Source organism: Ranitomeya imitator, chromosome 9, assembly GCF_032444005.1.
Source record: "Ranitomeya imitator isolate aRanImi1 chromosome 9, aRanImi1.pri, whole genome shotgun sequence".
NCBI lineage: Eukaryota > Metazoa > Chordata > Amphibia > Anura > Dendrobatidae > Ranitomeya > Ranitomeya imitator.
The window spans coordinates 79394627-79419701 of NC_091290.1; positions in this window are offsets into that span (position 1 = coordinate 79394627).

The following is a 25075-nucleotide window of genomic DNA, read 5'->3' on the forward strand; positions in this document are numbered from 1 at the left end:
CAATTACTTAATCAGGCAGAGGAGTGGCAAATTCCTGCGAGATCCAGGCCTGGTTCATTTTCAGGAAAGTAAGCCGGTCAACGTTATCGGAGGATAGTCGCATGCGACGGTCTGTTAGTACACCACCTGCGGCACTAAAGACACGTTCCGATAAGACACTAGCCGCAGGGCAAGCCAGCACCTCCAATGCATACTGGCTTAGCTCTGGCCATGTATCCAGCTTAGAGACCCAAAACTTGAACGGGGAAGAGCCGTCTGGGAGTACAGTAAGAGGGCAAGCCATGTAGTCTGTCACCATCTGACGGAACCGTTGCCTCCTGCTGACTGGAGCCGCCGGTGATGGTGTAGACATTTGGGGCGGGCACACAAAAGTGTGCCAGAGTTGTGCCATACTGGGCTTGCCTTGGGCAGAGGCAATGCTTCTGCTCCCTCTTTGGGCAGAGCCTCCCCCACTGCCTCGACGCACTGAGCTGCTTTGTAAAGCACTAGCAGCACTCCTCTCAGTTGGACAGGAGAAGATGATGGAATTCACCAGTGTGTCGTGGTACTCCCGCAATTTACGCTCCCGGGTCAACGCAGGGATGAGGTTTTGGACGTTGTCCCGGTAGCGAGGATCGAGGAGGGTGAACACCCAATAATCAGGCATGTTGAGAATGTGGTCGATGCAGCGGTCATTTCTCAGGCACTGCAGCATGAAATCCACCATGTGCTGCAGAGTGCCAACTGGCCCAGAAACGCTGTCCCCTGCTTGAGACATGATCTCTGCCCGCTCGTCATCACCCCACCCTCGCTGTACACACTGACCACTGGACAATTGTGTCGCTCCCTCCTCTGGACGGAGCTCTTCCTCCTCCATTGACTCCTCCTCATCCTCCTCACAAATTGGCCCCTGCGTACCCCTTTGTGAGGAACCACGTGGCGCTGACTCTCCAGAAGCTGATGGAAAAGGTGACTCCTCATCCTCCACCTCTTCCACCACATCATCCCTTAACCCTTGCAAAGTTTGCTGAAGCAGGCAGATAAGGGGGACAGTCATGCTGACTAGTGCATCATCTGCACTTGCCATCCGCGTGGAATAATCAAAAGGACGCAAAACCTGGCAGACGTCCTTCAGAGTGGCCCACTCTGTGGTTGTGAAGTCTGATCGGCGCTGACTGCGACTTCTTTGCGCCTGATGCAGCTGGTACTCCATAACTGCTTGCTGCTGCTCACACAACCGCTCCAACATATGTAACGTGGAATTCCACCGGGTAGGTAGGTCACATATGATGCGGTGTTCCGGAAGGCGGAATCGGCGCTGCAGAGCAGCAATGCGGGATCTGGCCAAGCTGGAACGCCGCAAGTGAGCACACTCTAGGCGGACCTTGTGCAGCAGGGCATCAAGATCCGGATAGTCCCACAGAAAACTCTGCACAACCAAATTGAGCACATGTGCCAGACATGGGATGTGAGTGAGGTTGCCAAGGGCCAAAGCTGCCACCAGATTTCGGCCATTGTCACACACTACCATGCCTGGCTGGAGATTCGCTGGCAGTAACCACACATCGCTCTCCTGCTTGATGGCATTCCAGAGCTCCTGCGCTGTGTGGCTTCGATGCCCCAATGAAACTAGTTTCAAGACGGCCTGCTGACGTTTGGCCACGGCTGTGCTCATGTCGGTCATAGGTAAACGTTCACGGGTCCATGTGGAGGTGGACTGTGACGGATCCTGCAGAGAGGAATCAGAGGAACTGGTGTAAGAGGAGGAGTCGATGCGTACAGACTGGATTCCTGCAATCCTTGGAGTGGGCAGGACACGTCCTGCGCCACTCGCACGATCTGTACCTGGCTCAACAACATTAACCCAATGGGCAGTGAGGGAAACATATCGCCCCTGTCCATGCTGACTGGTCCACGCATCGGTGGTGAGGTGGACCTTGCTACTGACGGCGTTCAGTAGCACATGTTTTATGTTTGCCTCAACATGCCTGTGCAGGGCAGGGACAGCCTGCCTGCTGAAGTAAAAGTGGCTGGGCACCTTGTACTGTGGGACTGCCAATGCCATCAAGTCACGGAAGCTGTCAGTCTCCACCAGCCTGAACGAGAGCATTTCCAGGGACAACAGTTTGGCAATGCCTGCATTCAGAGCCTGTGCTCGGGGGTGGTTGGCCGAGAATGCCCGCCTTTTCTCCCATGCCTGGACTACCGATGGCTGTAGAGTAGACTGGGAGTGTGAGGATGACTGGGAAGGTGGTGCTGTGGGTGGAATTACACTAGGTCTCTGGACAACAGTGGAGGAAGAGGCAACACGAGATGAAGAGGTGGTAGCTGCCGCTGTTGGTTGGCCTACGTCTTCTCTGTGTTTCTGTAACTCCACCGCGTGTCTGTTCCGCACATGTTTCCACATATTTGTGGTATTGAGGTTGCTGACACTTTTACCTCTTTTTACTTTCTGATGACACAGCTTGCATTTGACAAAACAAATGTAATCTGCAACTGTGTCAAAAAAGGACCAGGCACTGCAAGTCTTGGGAGCGCCCTTTTTGGCTTTGGAAAGAGACAGGCTCCTAACGGGTGCCAAAGTGGAGGCTACAGGCTCCGCAGTCTTCCCCCTCCCTCTCCCTCTTTGGCCCGTAAGGGGAAGCTCTTCCTCAGAGCTGCTCCCACCACCTTCCTGTTCCTCACGCCACGATGGGTCAAGGACCTCATCATCTCCACTACCCTCTGCCACCAACTGCTCCTCCTGGGTAGTCTCGGCAGCACAGTACGCATCAGAAAGCGGCACCTGAGTTTCATCATCAAATGCGTACTGCGCTGTGGTCACCGGAGGCACTGGCCCACCTGCCTCTTCAGAGTCAGAGAGATAAAGCTTTTGGGCATCACTGCACACTGCCTCTTCTTCCATTTCTCCAATGCTGCTTGGCTGGCCCCCTGTTTCCAAGCCAAGAGATTCAGAGAACAGAAGTAGAGACGGCTCCTGTCCTGGGCTCTCTGACTGCCTGGCCAATTTGGCAGGTGGTGAAGAGACAGATGGCTGCTCTCCAGTGCTCTGTGCCTGAGAGGATGTGGCACTAACTGAAGTCGATGCCGAGGCGTTAGCTGCCATCCACCCGACAACGGCTTCAATTTGGTCTTCACGTAGCAGCGGTGCACGGCGCTCTCCGACAAAGCTGCGCATGAAGGACTGTTCCCTGCTGAAACTGAGTGACGACGAGTCACCGGCGCCCTCAGCAGGCACAGAATCACCACGTTCTCTCCCTGCTCCTCTCCCTGCTCCGCGCCCATGCCCACGTGCCTTACTCCCTGCCCTCTTCATCTTGGTTGACAGATAAAGATAAGCAGAAAAGTACTAAGGCCTTAGTGTGCTTATTCCTGAAATGCTCCTCCTAACAGGTGTAAGAAACACTAATGTTGTAAATTGTGGACTAAACTTTATTATTTTTCAAATGTGGCCTACACAAGTGTTAAGTTGTGTTTGGTGAACTTAACTTTTTTTTTGGTGCAGATCGGGCTACAGAGCTAGTTTAAATCACACGGAGACCGTGCAGACAGCCGTAAACGGCGCTGCAAGGCCAAAAAACCCTCCTCTCGGTTATCCTATATAGTGTTTTTCCAATATTTAGCTGGATACGAGTGGAAAGACACTAATAGGAATTTTTTTTTTCAAATTTTAAACAAGCTGCACTATTTGAAAAAAAGTAAAATTTTTCTCAAGGTAAGAGCCAGTAACGAACCCTGAGCTGATTCCAACCGGCTATGGCTGCACACAGACTACAGGGCGAGCTGGGCTCACACGGAGACCGTGCAGACAGCCGTAAACGGCGCTGCAAGGCCAAAAAAACCTCCTCTAGGTTATCCTATATAGTGTTTTTCCACTATTTAGCTGGATACAAGTGGAAAGACACTAATAGGAATTTTTTTTTTCAAATTTTAAACTGGCTGCACTATTTGAAAAAAAGGAAATTGTTTTTCAAGGTATGAGGCAGTAACGCACCCTGAGCTGAATCCAACCGGCTATGGCTGCACACAGACTACAGGGCGAGCTGCGCTCACACAGAGACCGTGCAGACAGCCGTAAACGGCGCTGCAAGGCCAAAAAACCCTCCTCTAGGTTATCCTATATAGTGTTTTTCCACTATTTAGCTGGATACGAGTGGAAAGACACTAATAGGAATTTCTGTTTTTCAAATTTTAAACAGGCTGCACTATTTGAAAAAAAGTAAAATTTTTCTCTAGGTATGAGCCAGTAACGAACCCTGAGCTGAATCCAACCGGCTATGGCTGCACACAGACTACAGGGCGAGCTGGGCTCACACGGAGACCGTGCAGACAGCCGTAAACGGCGCTGCAAGGCCCAAAAACCCCCCTCTAGGTTATCCTATGTAGTGTTTTTCCACAATAGAGCTGGAGACTGGTGGAAAAACACTAATAGGAAATTTGAGAAAAAATGTGCAGCAGGCTGCACTAAGAGCAAAAAAGGACAACTGTGTGAGGCAGTGTGAACCCCCCCTGAGCTGAATACAACCGGGTATATGGCTGCACACAGACTACAGAGTGAGCTGCACACACACACACACACAGAGACCTTGCAGAACGCTGTTAAAACAGCGCTGCAAGGCAAGAGCAAGGTGAACAGTGAAGAACACACAGCGTTTTGCTAAATTAGCCTTTGGAAAGGAAAATAAAGCAATTAGCTAGCTCGACTGGCCCTCAGTTAGAACACAGCATCCTGTCCCAAACTGAAATCACAGCAGAGTGAGCGCAAAATGGCGGCAGCATTTTTTATAGTGCAGAGTGACATCATTTCAGCAGCCAATCCAAGCCTTGCCAGTACTTACATGCCCACCATGCCAGAGGCGTAGCTAGAGCTTTTGCCGCCCGGGGCTGTTCCCGAGTTTGGCGCCCCACCCCCACCCCCCACTCAATACACACAAAGGTTACCAAAAATGGTTTTCCTGTTTTGTAGAACGTAAACTGGGCCTAATGGTGTCACCCCCACATGCCAAACCTGTGACTTAATACCACCACACCATGACCAGGCCACATAGTGACCGAATAATACTACATACAAGGGACAAATACCACAACACCATTTCCAGACCACATATTACCACCACATAGTGACTGAATACTACAATACTGATCAGTATTAAAAAAAAAACCACAATACTATCACCATAAGTGCCAGTATTCACAGGAGATCTGTACTTAGTATGCAGTGTCTGTGTAGAGGTAATACAGAGATCACTGGTGACATTATACACAGGACCTCTATATAGTATACAGTGTATAGTGTCAGTGTATAGGTAACACTGACTCACCAGTGATGTCTCTAGGTGAAGTCCTTCATCTTTCATCCAGCACAGACCGCCATCATTCCTTCCAGCCAGGACTCATTTCTGCAGGAAATAACACAGTTATCTCGAGCTCCGCTTGCAGAACACATTACTTAATTTTTCACAACTTCTACATTACACCACATGAAGATAAAAAGGCGATATAGTGTCACTCTGCACAGTAACAGGACCGCCCCCCCATTTAAAACAGTATACTCAAAAAATAAAATAAATACATCACTGCAGTAATAATATCCCTTAATTATCCCCTATGGTAACACTATTCCCCACCCTGGCCCCGTTTATCTCATTCCTGGCTCCAGCCATATGTTCTCGCATCCTGCCCTCATGAGTATCCATTCTACCCCATATGATCTCCCCATCCTGCCCCACCAGCCTCCATCGTATCCGTCCTGCCCCATGATCCAATCCTGCCCCGTATCTCCAATCATGCCCCGTATCTACATTCTGCCCATGCCTCAAGTCCTGCCCCCAGTGTGTCCAGCATATTACCCCCATGTTGTCCAGCAATCTGCCCCAGTGTGTCCAGCATATTACCCCCATGTTGTCCAGCAATCTGCCCCAGTGTGTCCAGCATATTACCCCCAGTGTGTCCAGCAATCTGCCCCAGTGTGTCCAGCACTGCCCCCAGTGTGTCCAGCAATCTGCCCCAGTGTCCAGCCTTTCCCCAGTGTGTCCAGCAGTCTGCCCCAGTGTGTCCAGCATATTACCCCCAGTGTCCAGCATTGCCCCAGTGTGTCCAGCAATCTGCCCCAGTGTCCAGCATTGCCCCAGTCTGTCCAGAAGTCTGCCCCAGGGTCTCCAGCATTGCCTCAATGTGTCCAGAAATCTGCCAAAGGGTCTCCAGTATTGCCCCGGTGTGTCCAGCAATCTGCCCCATGGTCTCCTGTATTGCCCCAGTGTGTCCAGCATTCTGCCCCATGGTCTCCAGTATTGCCCCAGTGTGTCCAGCAATCTGCCCCATAGTCTCCTGTATTGCCCCAGTGTGTCCAGCAATCTGCCCCATGGTCTCCTGTATTGCCCCAGTGTGTCCAGCATTCTGCCCCATGGTCTCCAGTATTGCCCCAGTGTGTCCAGCATTCTGCCCCATGGTCTCCAGTATTGCCCCAGTGTGTCCAGCAATCTGCCCCATAGTCTCCTGTATTGCCCCAGTGTGTCCAGCAATCTGCCCCATGGTCTCCTGTATTGCCCCAGTGTGTCCAGCATTCTGCCCCATGGTCTCCAGTATTGCCCCAGTGTGTCCAGCAATCTGCCCCATAGTCTCCTGTATTGCCCCAGTGTGTCCAGCAATCTGCCCCATGGTCTCCAGTATTGCCCCAGTGTGTCCAGCAATCTGCCCCATGGTCTCCTGTATTGCCCCAGTGTGTCCAGCATTCTGCCCCATGGTCTCCAGTATTGCCCCAGTGTGTCCAGCAATCTGCCCCATGGTCTCCAGTATTGCCCCAGTGTGTCCAGCATTCTGCCCCATGGTCTCCAGTATTGCCCCAGTGTGTCCAGCATTCTGCCCCATGGTCTCCAGTATTGCCCCAGTGTGTCCAGCATTCTGCCCCATGGTCTCCAGTATTGCCCCAGTGTGTCCAGCATTCTGCCCCATGGTCTCCAGTATTGCCCCAGTGTGTCCAGCATTGCCCCCAGACAGTCAGACATAAAGAAAAAAAAAAAAAAGTAAAATCCTCACCTCTCCCGTTCCTAGCGTAGGTCCGGTGCAGTCAGCGTCTCTGCGGCTCTGCGACGCTCAGGACAGAGAGGCAGAGCGGCGCGCACAGTAGTGATGTCATCGCGCCCTCTGCTCTGAGACGTCGCAGAATCAGAGGACGCTGAAGCCGCAGGAACCAGGAGAGGTGAGTATTAGAGCGGGGGGCGGGGCCCGGGGGTGGGGGGAGCTGGTCCTGGTCGTGGCGGCGGACGGCGCCGCCCGAATATTTAAAGGGGCGTCTTCTTTTTTTTTTTTTTTCCTTCTTCTCCTGCAGCGCCGGCCGCGGCCGCCCCCCGCATTGTGCCGCCCGGGGCGGACCGCCCCCCCCTTCCTACGCCACTGCACCATGCTAAACAGGATGTGCCCACACTTCCAATCATTCCTCATTGGCTGCTGCGTTCAGTTTGAATTCTGGGAACTTCCGATTCCGGTATCCGATACGCGGGAAGTATCGGAATTCGGTATCGGAATTCCGATACCGCAAATATCGGCCGATACCCGATACTTGCGGTATCGGAATGCTCAACACTAGTTGTAACATGTAAACTGATAAGACGCAAATTTTCCACACACACTTGCTATTTTTATTTATTTCACTTGCTTATATAGCACTGGTATTTTTTTCAAAGCGCTTTACTTACATTATCATCATTGTCCCCATTGGGGCTCACAATCTACATTCCCAATCAGTATGCCTTTGGAGAGTGGAGGAAACCAGAGGACCTGGAGGAAACTCATGCAAACACAGGGAGAATATACAAACTCCTGGCAGTTGCTGCCCTTGGTGGGATATGAACTCAGGGCTACAAAGCAAAAGTGTTAATCACTGGGCAATGCATATGCTTGCCATAGTAATACATTTATAATAATAATGATATAATAAACACACTCATGTACTGTATATATACAGTGGGGAAAAAGTATTTAGTCACCCATCAATTGTGCAAGTTCTCCCACTTCAAAACATGAGAGAGGCCTGTAATTGACATCATAGGTAGACCACAACTATGAGAGTCAAAATGAGAAAACAAATCCAGAAAATCACATTGTCTGATTTGGCTAGATTTATTTAGCAAATTATGGTGGAAAATAAGTATTTGGTCATTAACAAAAGTTCATCTCAATATTTTGTCATATATCCTTTGTTGGCAATGACAGTGATCAGATGTTTTCTGTAAATCTTCACAGGGTTGGCATACACTTTTGGTGGTATGTTGACTATTTCCTCGATGCAGATCTCCTCTAGACTGCAGTGATGTTTTGAGCCTGTCACTGGGCAACATGGACTTTCAACTCCCTCAAAAGATCTTCTATGGGGTTGAGATCTGGAGACTGGCTAGGCCACTTCAGGACCTTCATTCGCTTCTTACAAAGCCACTCCTTTGTTGCCCTGTCAGTGTGCTTGGGATCATTATCATGCTGAAAAACTCATCCAAGTTTCATCTTCATTGCCCTTGCTGATGAAAGGAGGTTTGCACTCAAAATCTCATAATACATGGCCCCATTCAATCTTTCAGTTACAGGGATCAGTTGTCCTGGTCCCTTTGCAGAGAAACAGCCCCAAAGCATGATGTTGCCACCCCCATGCTTCACAGTAGGTATGGTGTTCTTTGGATGCAACTCAGTATTCTGTCTCCTCCAAACACGACAAGTTTTGTTTCTACCAAACAGTTCTACTTTGGTTTCATCAGACCATATGACATTCTCCCAATACTCTTCTAGATAATCCAAATGATCTCTAGCTAACTTCAAACAGGCCCGGACAAATATTGACAAGCAGGGGGACATATCTGGCACTGCAGTATCTGAGTCCCTGGAGTGTTATGACCTGGTGGTTAGGAGCACCCGGAATGACCTGATAGTTAAACCTCACACAGGACGAGCTCTGGGATGTGGGAGCTCTGCTGACCGCAAGCCCTAATCCTATCACACACACTCGAAATAGCCGTGGAGCGCTCCTGACCAGACCTAGGCGCCTCGTCACAGCCTAAGAACTATCTAGCCCTAGAGATAGAAAATAAAGCCTACCTTGCCTCAGAGAAATTCCCCAAAGGTAAAGGAAGCCCCCCACATATATTGACTGTGAGTAAAGATGAAAGTCACAAACGCAGAAATGAAACAGGTTTCAGCAAAGGGAGGCCAGACTTACTAAATAGACAGAAGATAGGAAAGGTAACTTTGCGATCAGCACAAAAACCTACAAAAGACCACGCAGAGTGTGCAAAAAAGACCTCCGCACCGACTCACAGTGCGGAGGGGCCACTCTGCATCCCAGAGCTTCCAACTAGCAAGACAAAATCATGAAAACCAGCTGGACAAGAAAACAGTGAACAAATAATGAATATCAGGAACTTAGCTTCTGCAGGAGAAGGCAGGTCACCAGAGAGATCCAGGAGCGAACTGAACCAATGCAAAAACATTGACAGCTAGCATGGAGTAACGATCTGAGAGGAGTTAAATAGAGCAGCCAACCAAAGGATAAACCACGTCACCTGTGTAAGGAACCTCAGAAGCAGCAGCCTCACTCACAGCCACCAGAGGGAGCCCATAGACAGAACTCGCCGAAGTACCATTCATGACCACAGGAGGGAGTTCGACAACAGAATTCACAACAGTACCACCCCTTGAGGAGGGGTCACCGAACCCTCACCAGAGCCCCCAGGCCGATCAGGATGAGCCAAATGAAAGGCACAAACAAGATCGGCAGCATGAACATCAGAGGCAAAAACCCAGGAATTATCTTCCTAACCATAACCCTTCCACTTGACCAGGTACTGGAGTTTCCGTCTCGAAACACGAGAATCCAAAATCTTCTCCACCACATACTCCAACTCCCCCTCGACCAACACCGGGGCAGGAGGATCAACGGGGGGAACCATAGGCGCCACATATCTCCGCAACAACGACCTATGGAACACATTATGGATGGCAAAAGAAGCTGGAAGGTCCAAATGAAATGACACAGGATTAAGAACTTCAGAAATCTTATATGGTCCAATGAAACGAGGCTTAAACTTAGGAGAGGAAACCTTCATAGGAACGTGACGAGATGACAACCAAACCAAATCCCCAACACAAAGTCGGGGACCAACACAACGCCGGCAGTTAGCGAAACGTTGAGCCTTCTCCTGGGAAAATGTCAAATTGTCCACCACATGAGTCCAAATCTGCTGCAACCTGTCCACCACCGCATCCACACCAGGACAGTCCGAAGGCTCAACCTGCCCTGAAGAGAAACGAGGATGGAAACCAGAATTACAGAAAAAAGGAGAAACTAAAGTACCCGCGCTGGCCCGATTATTAAGGGTGAACTCAGCCAAAGGCAAGAAAGACACCCAATCATCCTGATCAGCAGAAACAAAGCATCTCAGATATGTCTCCAAAGTCTGATTAGTTCGTTCGGTTTGGCCATTAGTCTGAGGATGGAAAGCCGAAGAAAAAGACAAATCAATGCCCATCTTAGCGCAAAAGGACAGCCAAAACCTCGAAACAAACTGGGAACCTCTGTCCGAGACGATGTTCTCTGGAATGCCATGCAAACGAACCACATGCTGGAAAAACAATGGCACCAAATCAGAGGAGGAAGACAGTTTAGATAAGGGTACCAAATGGACCATCTTAGAGAAGCGATCACAAACCACCCAAATGACCGACATCTTTTGAGAAACAAGGAGATCAGAAATAAAATCCATGGAAATATGTGTCCAGGGCCTCTTCAGGATCGGCAAGGGCAAAAGCAACACACTGGCACGAGAACAGCAGGGCTTAGCCCGAGCACAAATCCCACAGGACTGCACAAAAAGAACGCACATCCCGTGACAAAGAAGGCCACCAAAAGGATCTAGCCACCAAATCTCTGGTACCAAAGATTCCAGGATGACCAGCCAATACTGAACAATGAATCTCCGAGATAACTCTACTAGTCCATCTATCAGGGACAAACAGTTTCTCCGTAGGACAACGGTCAGATCTATCAGCCTGAAACTTTTGCAGCACACGCCGCAAATTAGGGTAAATGGCAGAAAAAATTACCCCTTCTTTAAGAATACCCGCCGGCTCCGGAACACCCGGAGAGTCAGGCACAAAACTCCTTGACAGGGCGTCAGCCTTCACATTCTTAGATCCCGGAAGGTATGAAACCACAAAATCAAAACGGGAGAAAAAGAGCGACCATCGAGCCTGTCTAGGATTCAACCGTTTGGCAGACTCGAGATAAGTCAAATAATTGTGATCCGTCAAGACCACCACGCGATGTTTAGCTCCTTCAAGCCAATGTCGCCACTCCTCGAATGCCCAATTCATGGCCAACAACTCACGATTGCCCACATCATAATTGCGCTCAGCAGGCGAGAATTTTCTAGAAAAGAAGGCACAGGGTTTCATCACCGAGCCATCAGAACTTCTTTGCGACAAAACAGCCCCTGCTCCAATTTCAGAAGCATCAACCTCCACCTGAAAAGGGAGCGAAACATCTGGCTGGCACAACACAGGGGCAGAAGCAAAACGACGCTTCAACTCCTGAAAAGCCTCTGCAGCCGCTGAGGACCAATTGACCACATCAGCACCTTTCTTGGTCAAATCAGTCAACGGCTTAGCAACACTGGAAAAGTTAGCGATGAAGCGACGATAAAAATTAGCAAAGCCCAGGAACTTCTGCAAGCTCTTCACAGATGTTGGCTGAGTCCAATCGTAAATGGCCTGAATTTAACAGGGTCCATCTCGATAGAAGAAGGGGAAAAAATGAAACCCAAAAATGAAACCTTCTGAACTCCAAAGAGACACTTTGACCCCTTCACAAACAAGGAATTCGCACGAAGGACCAGGAACACCATTCTGACCTGCTTCACATGAGATTCCCTATCATCCGAAAAGACCAAAATGTCATCCAAATATACAATCATGAATCTATCCAGGTACTCTCGGAAGATGTCATGCATAAAGGACTGAAACACAGATGGAGCATTAGAAAGCCCGAATGGCATAACCAGGTACTCAAAATGGCCCTCGGGCGTATTAAATGCCGTCTTCCATTCATCACCCTGTTTAATTCACATAAGATTATACGCACCACGAAGATCTATCTTGGTGAACCAACTAGCCCCCTTAATCCGAGCAAATAAATCAGACAGCAGCGGCAAAGGATACTGAAATTTGACTGTGATCTTATTAAGAAGGCGGTAATCAATACAAGGTCTCAAAGAATCATCCTTCTTGGCCACAGAAAAGAACCCTGCTCCCAATGGTGACGACGACGGACGAATATGACCCTTCTCCAAGGATTCCTTTATATAACTCCGCATAGTGGCGTGCTCTGGCATAGATAAATTAAACAGACGGCCCTTAGGAAACTTACTACCAGGAATTAAATTAATAGCACAGTCGCAATCCCTATGAGGAGGTAGGGCACCAGATTTGGGCTCTTCAAATACATCCCGGTAATCTGATAAAAACTCAGGGACTTCAGAAGGAGTGGAAGGTGAAATTGAGAGCAATGGAACATCACCATGTACCCCCTGACAACCCCAGCTGGACACAGACATAGATTTCCAATCCAACACTGGATTATGGACCTGTAGCCATGGCAACCCCAAAATGACCACATCATGCATCATGCGCTTAGTGCGCTTAGGACAATCGGAGATAGCATGAGTGGATTCACCACAGTAAAAACACAGCCCATTCCGATGTCTGTGTTCTTTCCGTTCAGCTCTGGTCAAAGTCCTATCACACTGCATAGGCTCAGGCCTATGCTCAGAGAATACCGCTAGATGGTGCACAGCTTTACGCTCACGCATGCGCCGATCGATCTGAATGGCCAAAGACATAGACTCATTCAGACCAGCAGGCGTGGGAAATCCCACCATGACATCCTTAAGGGCTTCAGAAAGACCCTTTCTGAAAATTGCCGCCAGGGCACATTCATTCCACTGAGTAAGCACAGACCACTTTCTAAACTTCTGACAGTACACCTCTGCTTCATCCTGACCCTGACACAAAGCCAGCAAGATTTTCTCTGCCTGATCCACTGAATTTGGTTCATCATAAAGCAATCCAAGCGCCAGAAAAAACGCATCAACATCACGCAATGCCGGATCTCCTGGCGCAAGGGAAAATGCCCAGTCTTGAGGGTCACCACGCAACAAAGAAATAATGATTTTCACTTGTTGAACGGGGTCACCAGAGGAGCGGGGTTTCAAAGCTAGAAACAGTTTACAATTATTTTTGAAATTCAAGAACCTAGATCTATCCCCAGAAAATAAGTCAGGAATAGGAATTTTAGGCTCTAACATAGGATTCTGAACCACAAAATCTTGAATGTTTTGTACTCTTGCAGAGAGATGATCCATACAAGAGGACAGACCTTGAATGTCCATATCTACACCTGTGTCCTGAACCACCCAAAGGTCTAGGGGAAAAGAAAGACAAAACACAGTGCAAAGAAAAAAAAATGGTCTCAGAAGTTCGCTTATCCCTCTATTGAGATGCATTAATACTTTGGGCCAGTTGTACTGTTATGACCTGGTGGTTAGGAGCACCCGGAATGACCTGATAGTTAAACCTCATACAGGACGAGCTCTGGGATGTGGAAGCTCTGCTGACCGCAAGCCCTAATCCTATCACACACACTCAAAATAGCCGTGGAGCGCTCCTGACCAGACCTAGGCACCTCGTCACAGCCTAAGAACTATCTAGCCCTAGAGATAGAAAATAAAGCCTACCTTGCCTCAGAGAAATTCCCCAAAGGTAAAGGAAGCCCCCCACATATATTGACTGTGAGTAAAGATGAAAGTCACAAACGCAGAAATGAAACAGGTTTCAGCAAAGGGAGGCCAGACTTACTAAATAGACAGAAGATAGGAAAGGTAACTTTGTGATCAGCACAAAAACCTACAAAAGACCACACAGAGTGTGCAAAAAAGACCTCCGCCCCGACTCACAGTGCGGAGGGGCCACTCTGCATCCCAGAGCTTCCAGCTAGCAAGACAAAATCATGAAAACCAGCTGGACAAGAAAACAGTGAACAAATAATGAATATCAGGAACTTAGCTTCTGCAGGAGAAGGCAGGTCACCAGAGAGATCCAGGAGCGAACTGAACCAATGCAAAACCATTGACAGTTGGCATGGAGTAACGATCTGAGAGGAGTTAAATAGAGCAGCCAACCAAAGGATAAACCACGTCACCTGTGTAAGGAACCTCAGAAGCAGCAGCTTCACTCACAGCCACCAAAGGGAGCCCATAGACAGAACTCGCCGAAGTACCATTCACGACCACAGGAGGGAGTTCGACAACAGAATTCACAACACTGGAGGTGCAGCCTGTGACTGATGGTAACTTTGTTACGGTGATACCAGCTCTATGCAGGTCTTTCACTAGGTCCCCCCGTGTGGTTCTGGGACTTTTGCTCACTGTTCTTGTGATCATTTTGACCCCACGGGGTGAGCCCCAGATCAAGGGAGATTACCAGTGGTCTTGTATGTCTTCCATTTTTTTATTATTGCTCCCACAGTTGATTTCATCACATCAAGCTGCTTGCCTATTGCAGATTCAGTCTTCCCAGCCAGATGCAAGGCTACAATTTTGTATCTGGTGTCCTACAACAGCTCTTTGGTATTCCCCACAATGGAGTTTGGAGTGTGACTGTTTGAGATTGTGGACAGGTGTCTTTTATACTGATAAGTTCAAACAGGTGCCATTACTACAGGTAATGAGTGGAGAACAGAGGAGTCTATGAGAGCCAGAAATCTTGCATGTTTTTAGGTGACCAGATACTTATTTTCCACCATAATTTGCAAAATAAATCTTGCCAAATGAGACAAGGTGATTCTGGTTCTGGATTTGTTTTCTCATTTTGACTATCATAGTTGTGGTCTACCTATGATGTCAATTACAGGCCTCTCTCATCTTTTTAAGTGGGAGAACACGCACAACTGGTGGCTGACTAAATAATTTTTTCCCCACTGTACATGTATGCAAAAAGGAAAATCGTCCAATTCAAAAGTTAGGGTACCTTTGGAGATTTTTATGCTCAGATAACTTTGACAAAGGTTTAAGGTATTCCTTAGCCTGTTATGGTTATGGTTTGTTCACTATCATAGTTATATAAAACTAGAACACATGAGCAGCGCGCACAGTGAACAAGCCCATAGAGACATGTTCACACTACCAAGAGACTTGAAAACACAAAAAAGCACAGTAAAACCAAAAACACTCTGTTGCAAAGAAATCACAGTGGACAGCAAGTGCTAGTAAAACGATGAAAAAAAGGGTATTTGGTTGATACATTTTTTGCAAAAAATGTATATTAAGCCGCTCTATCAAACGTCAAGGTATACCCATATCAGAGCAGTCCTAACTAATGAATGTAATCCCTATCTGATGTATTTAAAACCTGGTCATATGTAAAATACATGGATGAGCAGAATTCAGAAAAGGAATGTCCATGTGGACACGCTGGACAGAACGGCTCCTGTGCGCACAGCTCAAAAAAAGAGGGGTGGGTATACCTTGACGTTTGGTAGAGCAGCTTAATATATTTTTTGTAAAAAACGTATCAACCAAATACCCTGTTTTTTCCATCTTTTTACTGGCACTTGCTGTCCACTGTGATTTCTTTGCAACAGAGTGTTTTTGGATTTACTGTGCTTTTTTGTGTTTTCACTATCATAGTTAGGAAAGGCTTTCTAAAATCCCACCACCTCTAATCTTGTGCCAAAAAACAGCTGCCGTGAGTTCTTCTAAGTAGCTGTCTATCACTCTGAAAATGAAAATGCTGGAGGTCTGCAAAGCAGGAGAATGCTATAAGAAGATAGCAAAGTGTTTTCAAGTTGTCCTTATCTCACTTCAAAATGTAATTAAGAAATGGCAGTTAACAGGAACCATGGAGGTCAGGATAAGGTCTGGAAGACCAAGCAAAATTTCAATGAGAGCTACTCATAGGATTGCTAGAGAGACAAATCAGAAACCACCCTTGACTGCAAAAGACCTTCAGAAAGATGTAGCAGACTTTGGCGTTGTGATACATTGTTCTACTGTTCAGATACACCTGAACAAATATGACCTTCATGGAAGAGTCATCAGAAGAAAACCACTATTGCATCCTCACCATAAAACTCAGCATCAGTAGTATGCAAAACAACATCTAAACAAGCCTGATGCATTTTGGAAGCAAGTCCTGTGGACAGATGAGGTTAAAATAGAACTCTTTGGCCACAATGATCAAAGATATGTGTGGAGAAAAAAGCAAGGAGTTTCAGTAAAAGAACATATCACCAATAGTGATGAACGAGTATTGTCGTTGCTCGGGTGACCGAGTATTTATGACTGCTCGGAGATTTAGTTTTCATCGCGGCAGCTAAATGATTTACAGCTACTAGCCAGGCTGAGTACATGAGGGGGTTGCCTGGTTGCTAAGGAATCCCCACATGTAATCAAGCAGGCTAGTAGCTGTAAATCATTCAGCTGCTGTGATGAAAACTAAATCTCCGAGCAGTCATAAATACTCGGAGGTCACTTGAGCGTGCTCGGGAAAACCCGAGCAATGAGTACACTCGCTCATCACTAATCACCAACCATTATGCATGGGGTGGATGGATCATGATTTGGGGTTGTGTTGCAGCGAATGGCATGGCGATCATTTCACAGGTGGAGAAGTTGTAAAAAAGCTGATGCTGAAAAGAGGATGGTTTCTAAAAATGGATAATGATCCTAAAATCCACAATAGACTACCTCAAAAGCTACAATCTGAAGGTTTTACAATGGCCCTCACAGTCCCCTGATCTGAACTTTATTAAAAAGCTGTGGCTGGAATTCAAAATAGCTCTGCATGCAAGACGACCCAAGAATCTCACAGAACAGGAAACATTTTCTAGGGAAGAATGGATGAAAATCCCTCAAACATGAGTTGAAAGACTCTTGGTTAGTTACAATAAGTGTTTACAAACTGTGATACTTGCAAAAAGAGGTGCTACTGGTTACTACTAGTGTTGAGCGATACCGTCCGATACTTGAAAGTATCGGTATCGGATAGTATCGGCCGATACCCGAAAAATATCGGATATCGCCGATACCGATATCCGATACCAATACAAGTCAATGGGACATCAAGTATCGGAATGTATCCTCATGGATCCCAGGGTCTGAAGGAGAGGAAACTCTCCTTCAGGCCCTGGGATCCATATTAAAGTGTAAAATAAAGAATTAAAATAAAAAATATTGTTATAGTCACCTCTCCGGCGGCCCCTGGACATCAGCGGGAGGATCCGGCGTCCGGCACGGCTTCTTTCTTCAAAATGCGCGCCTTCAGGACCTGTGGAATGACGTCCCGGCTTCTGATTGGTCGCGTGCTGCCCATGTGACCGCCACGCGACCAATCAGAAGCCGCGACGTCATTCCTCAGGTCCTAGAAGGCGCTCATTCTAGGACTTTAGCTGAGGAATGACGTCGCGGCTTCTGATTGGTCGCGTGGCGGTCACATGGGCGGCACGCGACCAATCAGAAGCCGGGACGTCATTCCACAGGTCCTGAAGGCGCGCATTTTGAAGAAAGAAGCCGTGCCGGACGCCGGATCCTCCCGCTGATGTCCAGGGGCCGCCGGAGAGGTGAATATAACAATATTTTTTATTTTAATTCTTTATTTTACACTTCCGATACCGATACCCGATATCACAAAAATATCGGATCTCGGTATCGGAATTCCGATACCGCAAGTATCGGCCGATACCCGATACTTGCGGTATCGGAATGCTCAACACTAGTTACTACCCATACAGGGTGCCCAAAATTTTACCACTATCATGAAATACAATATGTCACGAAAAAACATTTTCAGAATAATTGGGATCAGTTAAAGCGTTCCAGAGCTATTAGTGACACTGGTCAAAATTATAACATTTGGATTGGTCATTAATATCAAAATTAGCTTAGTCATTAAGGGGTTAAAATGGAATAACAACAATAAAAAGACAAGATACACAAGGTATCTTTTTGGCCATATTTGTCCTTTTTCAAGTCAGAAACAGTGAAGATACATCTATTTTTACAGTGAGTCACATTACATAGTAACATAGTTATTAAGGTTGAAGGAAGACTTTAAGTCCATCTAGTTCAACCCATAGCCTAACCTAACATGCCCTAACATGTTGATCCAGAAGAAGGCAAAAAAAAAACCTGTGGCAAAGAGTAAGCTCCACATTGGGGAAAAAAATTCCTTCCCGACTCCACATATGGCAGTCTACTTCCCTGGATCAACGCCCTATCAAGGAATCTAGTATATATACCCTGCAACATTATACTTTTCAAGAAAGGCATCCAGTCCCTTCTTAAATTTAAGTAATGAATCACTCATTACAACATCATACGGCAGAGAGTTCCATAGTCTCACTGCTCTTACAGTAAAGAATCCGCATCTGTTATTATGTTTAAACCTTCTTTCCTCCAGACGTAGAGGATGCCCCCTTGTCCCTGTCTCAGGTCTATGATTAAAAAGATCATCAGAACGGTCTTTGTACTGATCCCTCATATATTTATACATTAACATAAGATCACACCTTAGCCTTCGTTTTTCCAAACTAAATAGCCCCAAGTGTAATAACCTATCTTGGTATTGCAGACCCCCCCAGTTATCTAATGACCTTGGTCGCTCTTCTCTGCACCCGCTCTAGTTCAGCTATGTCTTTCTTATACACCGGAGACCAGAACTGTGCACAGTATTCTAAGTGTGGTTGAACTAGTGACTTGTATAGCGGTAAAATTATATTCTCCTCATGAGCATTACTCATGTCTAAAGCCCTTCAATTGATCCAGTGTATCCAAAGCAAATCCTGCCTCTCTATCACAATAATGGACCCCAAATTTCTAAAAGAACCAATGAAAACATCAAATTTAATAACACAATTAAAAGTGGATGTCCTACATAGATGGAGGGTAGGCCCTCTGGTGGTCCCAAGGAACCCCAGTCTGGCTGACACTGAATGTAATGATGCAGATTTGCAAGCCTGCAAAGGTGCAGATTACCTCTATGGCTGGTCTCACATTTGCGGTTGTGTCCGCTGCGTTTGTGCCGTAATTTTCCGCATGCGTCGTGTATTCCTATATTTAACCCCTTAGTGACAGAGCCAATTTGGTACTTAATGACCAGGCCAATTTTTGCAATTCTGACCACTGTCACTTTATGAGGTTATAACTCTGGAACGCTTCAACGGATCCCGCTGATTCTGAGATTGTTTTTTCGTGACATATTGTACTTCATGTTAGTGGTAACATTTCTTCGATATTACTTGCGATTATTTATGAAAAAAATGGAAATATGGCAAAAAATTTTAAAATTTTGCAATTTTCAAACTTTGTATTTTTATGCCCTTAAATCAGAGAGATATGTCATGAAAAATAGTTAATAAATAACATTTCCCACATGTCTACTTTACATCAGCACAATTTTGGAAACAAAATTTTTTTTTGTTAGGGAGTTATAAGGGTTAAAAGTTGACCAGCAATTTCTCATTTTTACAACACCATTTTTTTTTAGGGACCACATCACATTTGAAGTCATTTTGAGGGGTCTATATGATAGAAAATAATGAAGTGTGACACCATTCTAAAAACTACACCCCTCAAGGTGCTCAAAACCACATTCAAGAAGTTTATTAACCCTTTACGTGCTTCACAGGAACTGAAACAATGTGGAAGGAAAAAATGAACATTTAACTTTTTTTTGCAAACATCTTAATTCAGAACCATTTTTTTTATTTTCACAAGTGTAAAAACAGAAATGTAACCATAAATTTTGTTATGCAATTTCTCCTGAATACGCCAATACCCCATATGTGGGGGTAAACCACTGTTAGGGCGCACCGCAGAACTTAGAAGTGAAGGAGCGCCGTTTGACTTTTTCAATGCAGAATTGGCTGGAATTGAGATCGGACACCATGTCACATTTAGAGAGCCCCTGATGTACCAAAACAGTGGAAACTCCCTACAAGTGACACCATTTTGGAAACTAGACCCCTTAAGGAACTTATCTAGATGTGTGGTGAGCACTTTGTACCCCCAAGTGCTTCACAGAAGTTTATAACGTAGAGCCGTGAAAATAAAAAATCGCTTTTGTTTACACAAAAATGATCTTTTCGCCCACAAATTCTTATTTTCACAAGGGTAACAGGAGAAATTAGACCACAAAAGTTATTGTGCAATTTCTCCTGAGTACGCTGATACCCAATATGTGGGGGTAAACAACTGTTAGGGCGCACCGCAGAGCTTGGAAGAGAAGGAGTGCCGTTTTACTTTTTCAATGTAGAATTGGCTGGAATTGAGATTGGACGCCATGTCGCGTTTGGAGAGCCCCTGATGTGCCTAAACAGTGGAAACCCCCCACAAGTGACACCATTTTGGAAACTAGACCCCTTAAGGAACTTATCTAGATGTGTGGCGAGCACTTTGAACCCCCATGTGCTTCACAGAAGTTTATAATGTAGAGCCGTGAAAAAAAAAAATTGCATTTTTTCTACAAAAATGATCTTTTTGCCCACAAATTTTTATTTTCACAAGGGTAACAGGAGAAATTAGACCACAAAAGTTATTGTGCAATTTCTCCTGAGTACGCTGATACCCAATATGTGGGGGTAAACAACTGTTAGGGCGCACCGCAGAGCTTGGAAGAGAAGGAGTGCCGTTTTACTTTTTCAATGTAGAATTGGCTGGAATTGAGATTGGACGCCATGTCGCGTTTGGAGAGCCCCTGATGTGCCTAAACAGTGGAAACCCCCCACAAGTGACACCATTTTGGAAACTAGACCCCTTAAGGAACTTATCTAGATGTGTGGCGAGCACTTTGAACCCCCATGTGCTTCACAGAAGTTTATAACGTAGAGCCGTGAAAAAAAAAATTGCATTTTTTCTACAAAAATGATCTTTTTGCCCACAAATTTTTATTTTCACAAGGGTAACAGGAGAAATTAGACCACTAAAGTTGTTGTGCAATTTCTCCTGAGTACGTCGATACCCAATATGTGGGGGTAAACCACTGTTTGGGCGCACCGCAGAGCTTGGAAGAGAAAGAGTGCCATTTTACTTTTTCAATGTAGAATTGGCTGGAATTGAGATCGGATGCCATGTCGCGTTTGGAGAGCCCCTGATGTGCCTAAACAGTAGAAATCCCCCACAAGTGACCCCATTTTGGAAACTAGACCCCCCATGGAACTTATCTAGATGTGTGGTGAGAACCTTGAATGCCCAAGTGCTTCACAGAAGTTTATAATGCAGAGCCGTGAAAACAAAAATATTTTTTTTCCACTAAAAAGATATTGTAGCCCCCAAGTTTTTATTTTCACAAGGGTAACAGGAGAAATTGGACTGCAATAGTTGTTTTCCAATTTATCCTGAGTACGCTGATGCGCCATATGTGGGGGTAAACCACTGTTTGGGCGCACGGCAGAGCTCGGAAGGGAAGGAGCGCCTTTTTGGAATGCAGACTTTGATAGAATGGTCTGTGGGCATTATGTTGCGATTGCAGAGCCCCTGATGTACCTAAACTGTAGTAACCCCCCACAAGTGACCCCGTTTTGGAAACTAGACCCCCCAAGGAACTTATCTAGATGTGTGGTGAGAACTTTGAATGCCCAAGTGCTTCACAGAAGTTTAGAATGCAGAGTCGTGAAAATAAAAAATATTTTTTTTTTCACAAAAAAGATTTTGTAGCCCCCAAGTTTTTATTTTCACAAGGGTAACAAGAGAAATTGGACCGCAGAAGTTGTTGTCCAATTTATCCCGAGTACGCTGATGCCCCATATGTGGGGGTAACCCACTGTTTGGGCGCACGGCAGAGCTCAGAAGGGAGGGAGCACCATTTGACTTTTTGAGCGCAAAATTGGCTGTCGTGTTTGGAGACCCCCTGATGTACCTAAACAGTGGAAACCCCCCAATTCTAGCTCCAACCCTAACCCCAACACACCCCTAACCCTAATCCCAACCTCATCCATAATCCTAATCACTAACCCTAACCATAATCACAACCCTTACCCCAAAACAACCCTAATGTCAACCCTAACCATAACCCTAATCAAAACCCTAAATCCAACACAACCCTAATCCTAATCTCAACCCTAACCTCAAACGTAACCCTAATCCCAAGCGTAACCCTAATGCCAACCCTAGCCCTAATACCAACCCTAATCCAAACCCTAACCCTAATCCCAGCTCTAACCCTAACTTTAGCCCCAACCCTAGCCCTAACTTTAGCCCCAACCCTAACCCTAACCCTAAGGCTACTTTCACACTTGCGTCGTTTGGCATTCCGTCGCAATCCGTCGTTTTGGACAAGAAACGGATCCTGCAAATGTGCCCGCAGGATGCGTTTTTTGCCCATAGACTTGTATTGCCGACGGATCGTGACGGATGGCCACACGTCGCGTCCGTCGTGCACTGGATCAGTTGTGATTTGGCGGAGCGTCGGCACAAAAAAACGTTCAATGAAATGTTTTTTTGTACGTCGCATCCGCCATTTCTGACCGCGCATGCGTGGCCGTAACTCCGCCCCCTCCTCCCCTGGACATAGATTGGGCAGCAGATGTGTTGAAAAACTACAGCTGCTGCCCACGTTGTGCACAATTTTCACAACGTGCGTCGGTATGTCGGGCCGACGCATTGCGACGGCCCCGTACCGACGTAAGTGTGAAAGAAGCCTAACCCTAAGTTTAGCCCCAACCCTAACCCTAAATTTAGCACCAACCCTAACCCTAAATTTAGCCCCAACCCTAGCCCTAACCCTAGCCCTACCCCTAACCCTAACCCTACCCCTAACCCTACCCCTACCCCTAACCCTACCCCTAACCCTACCCCTAACCCTAACCCTACTCCTAACCCTTCCCCTAACCCTACCCCTAACCCTACCCCTACCCCTAACCCTACCCTTACCCCTAACCCTACCCCTAACCCTAACCCTACCCCTAACCCTACCCCTACCCCTAACCCTAACCCTACCCCTAACCCTAACCCTACCCCTACCCCTAACCCTACCCCTAACCGTAATTTTAGCCCCAACTGCTGTTCTCCTGCCGGCCAGCAGATGGAGACAGATGGCGGGCGCACTGGGCATGCGTCCGCCATGTTCTGCTGCCGGCGGCCAGGAGGAGCAGCAAGAGGATCCAGGGACCTAGGTGAGTATGCTAGGGTCCCCGAATCCCCCTATTTCTCTGTCCTCTGATGTGCGATCACATCAGAGGACAGAGAATTACACTTTACTTTTTTTTTTTTGCGGTCGCCGGTAAACAGTTAATTACCGGCGATCGCAAAACAGGGGTCGGTAATACCGACCCCGATCGTGCTCTTTGGGGTCTCGGCTACCCCCGGCAGCCGAGACCCCAAAGATTCTCCCGGTGCCGGCCGGCGGGCGCACTGCGCATGCGCCCGCCATTTTGAAGATGGCGGCGCCCACCGGGAGACACGAGGAGCATCGGGGGAGCTAGGTGAGTATTGGGGGGCCACCTGGGACCCCTTTTCTCTGTCCTCCGATGTGCGATCACATCGGAGGACAGAGAAATTAAAAAGAGATCGCTTTTTTTTTTTTTTTGCGATCGCCGGTAAACGGTTAATTACTGGCGATCGCAAATGCGGGGTGGGTTAAAAACCCCCCGAATCATGTTCTCTGGGGTCTCGGCTACCCTCGGCAGCCGAGACCCTGGAGAAAATCGGCCTCTGGGGGGCGCTATGGACTTTTTCCACAGCGCCGTTAATTAACGGCGCTGTGGTTTAAGTACCCTTAGCGGCCGCCGTTAAAAGGCGTATCGGCGGTCGCTAAGGGGTTAACATTGGGGACTCATGTGTCTGCGATCGGTTGCATTTTGCCGTGTTCGACGACGCATGCGTTGTTTCGTCGTCTGCGGTTTGGCGCGGCAAACGCTACATGTAGTAATTTTGGAGGCGTCAATTTGCCGCCTAGAAACATATGCGGTTGTTAGCGGCATGAATGTGGAAAAAAAACTCATTGCTGTCTATGTGAACACATGCGTTTGCAAGCACATGCGTTTGCTTGCATTTGTGAACACATGCATTGCACCAAAGGAAAACATGTCTAGACACTGATTAGCCACCCCCTTCCCCCCCCCCCCCCGCATACAAGGTGATAAAGGGAGGGAGTGGACATTTGCAGATCACTACCCAGCAGACAGGCAAGCAGAGCAGACGCAGGCAAGAACCTTGAAGGAAACAAGACACTGAACAATGTGAGTATATCCTACCCAATGTCTTTATTTTCTATTTTCTGTCTCTATATGTCCTAATTTCTGCCATTTTTTTTATTTCTGCATGCATCAGAATGTCATCTTCTTCTTCTGAGGAGCAACGGCCTGAGCCTGCACAAGCCAAACATGTCAGTGAAGTGAGTACTCACCTCCTCAGATTGGTAAGTATTCACTGTCACATCTACACATATGACATTTTTTTTTTTTAGAGCACTTCTTCCACTGCGGCAGAGGCTGAGCAGGAGCAGCGGGGTCAAGGTCGGGTGGCAAGGCGGCATCGTGTACGTTTATGTGGCTGACTGTTTATTGTATCCTCACTTTACTATTTTTGAATATTCATTTCTTTACTTTCCTTTTTCTTTACTTTTTTCTTCTTGACTCCTTTCTTTTCTTGAGTTTTATTATTTATGCCAGTTTTCTGTCTCTGTTTTCTTTCTTTTCATTGTGTTCATGTATCCAACACTAATGTCTTTATTTATTTTTTAGGTTCCAGAAAGGGATGAGGATCTCATTGAAAATGACCTCCTTATCTCCCTGGTCCATGAGCGAGTCCCATTGAGGGACACTCGGGTTCCACAGCACTCGGACAACGTGACGATCTGACGTCTATGGAATGAGGTGGCCAAAGCGATGAGGGATGACTGGGACAATGCCCCAACTCGGGTCCGAAATGCATTTTGTAAGTATTGCAATGCAGTGTGATGCAGCAGTGACCTTGGCCGTGATTACACAACAGTGTGTGATGAGAGAAACTCCCAGGAGTTTCTCTCATCACACCCAGTTGTGTGATCCCAGCCAAAAGTCCATTGT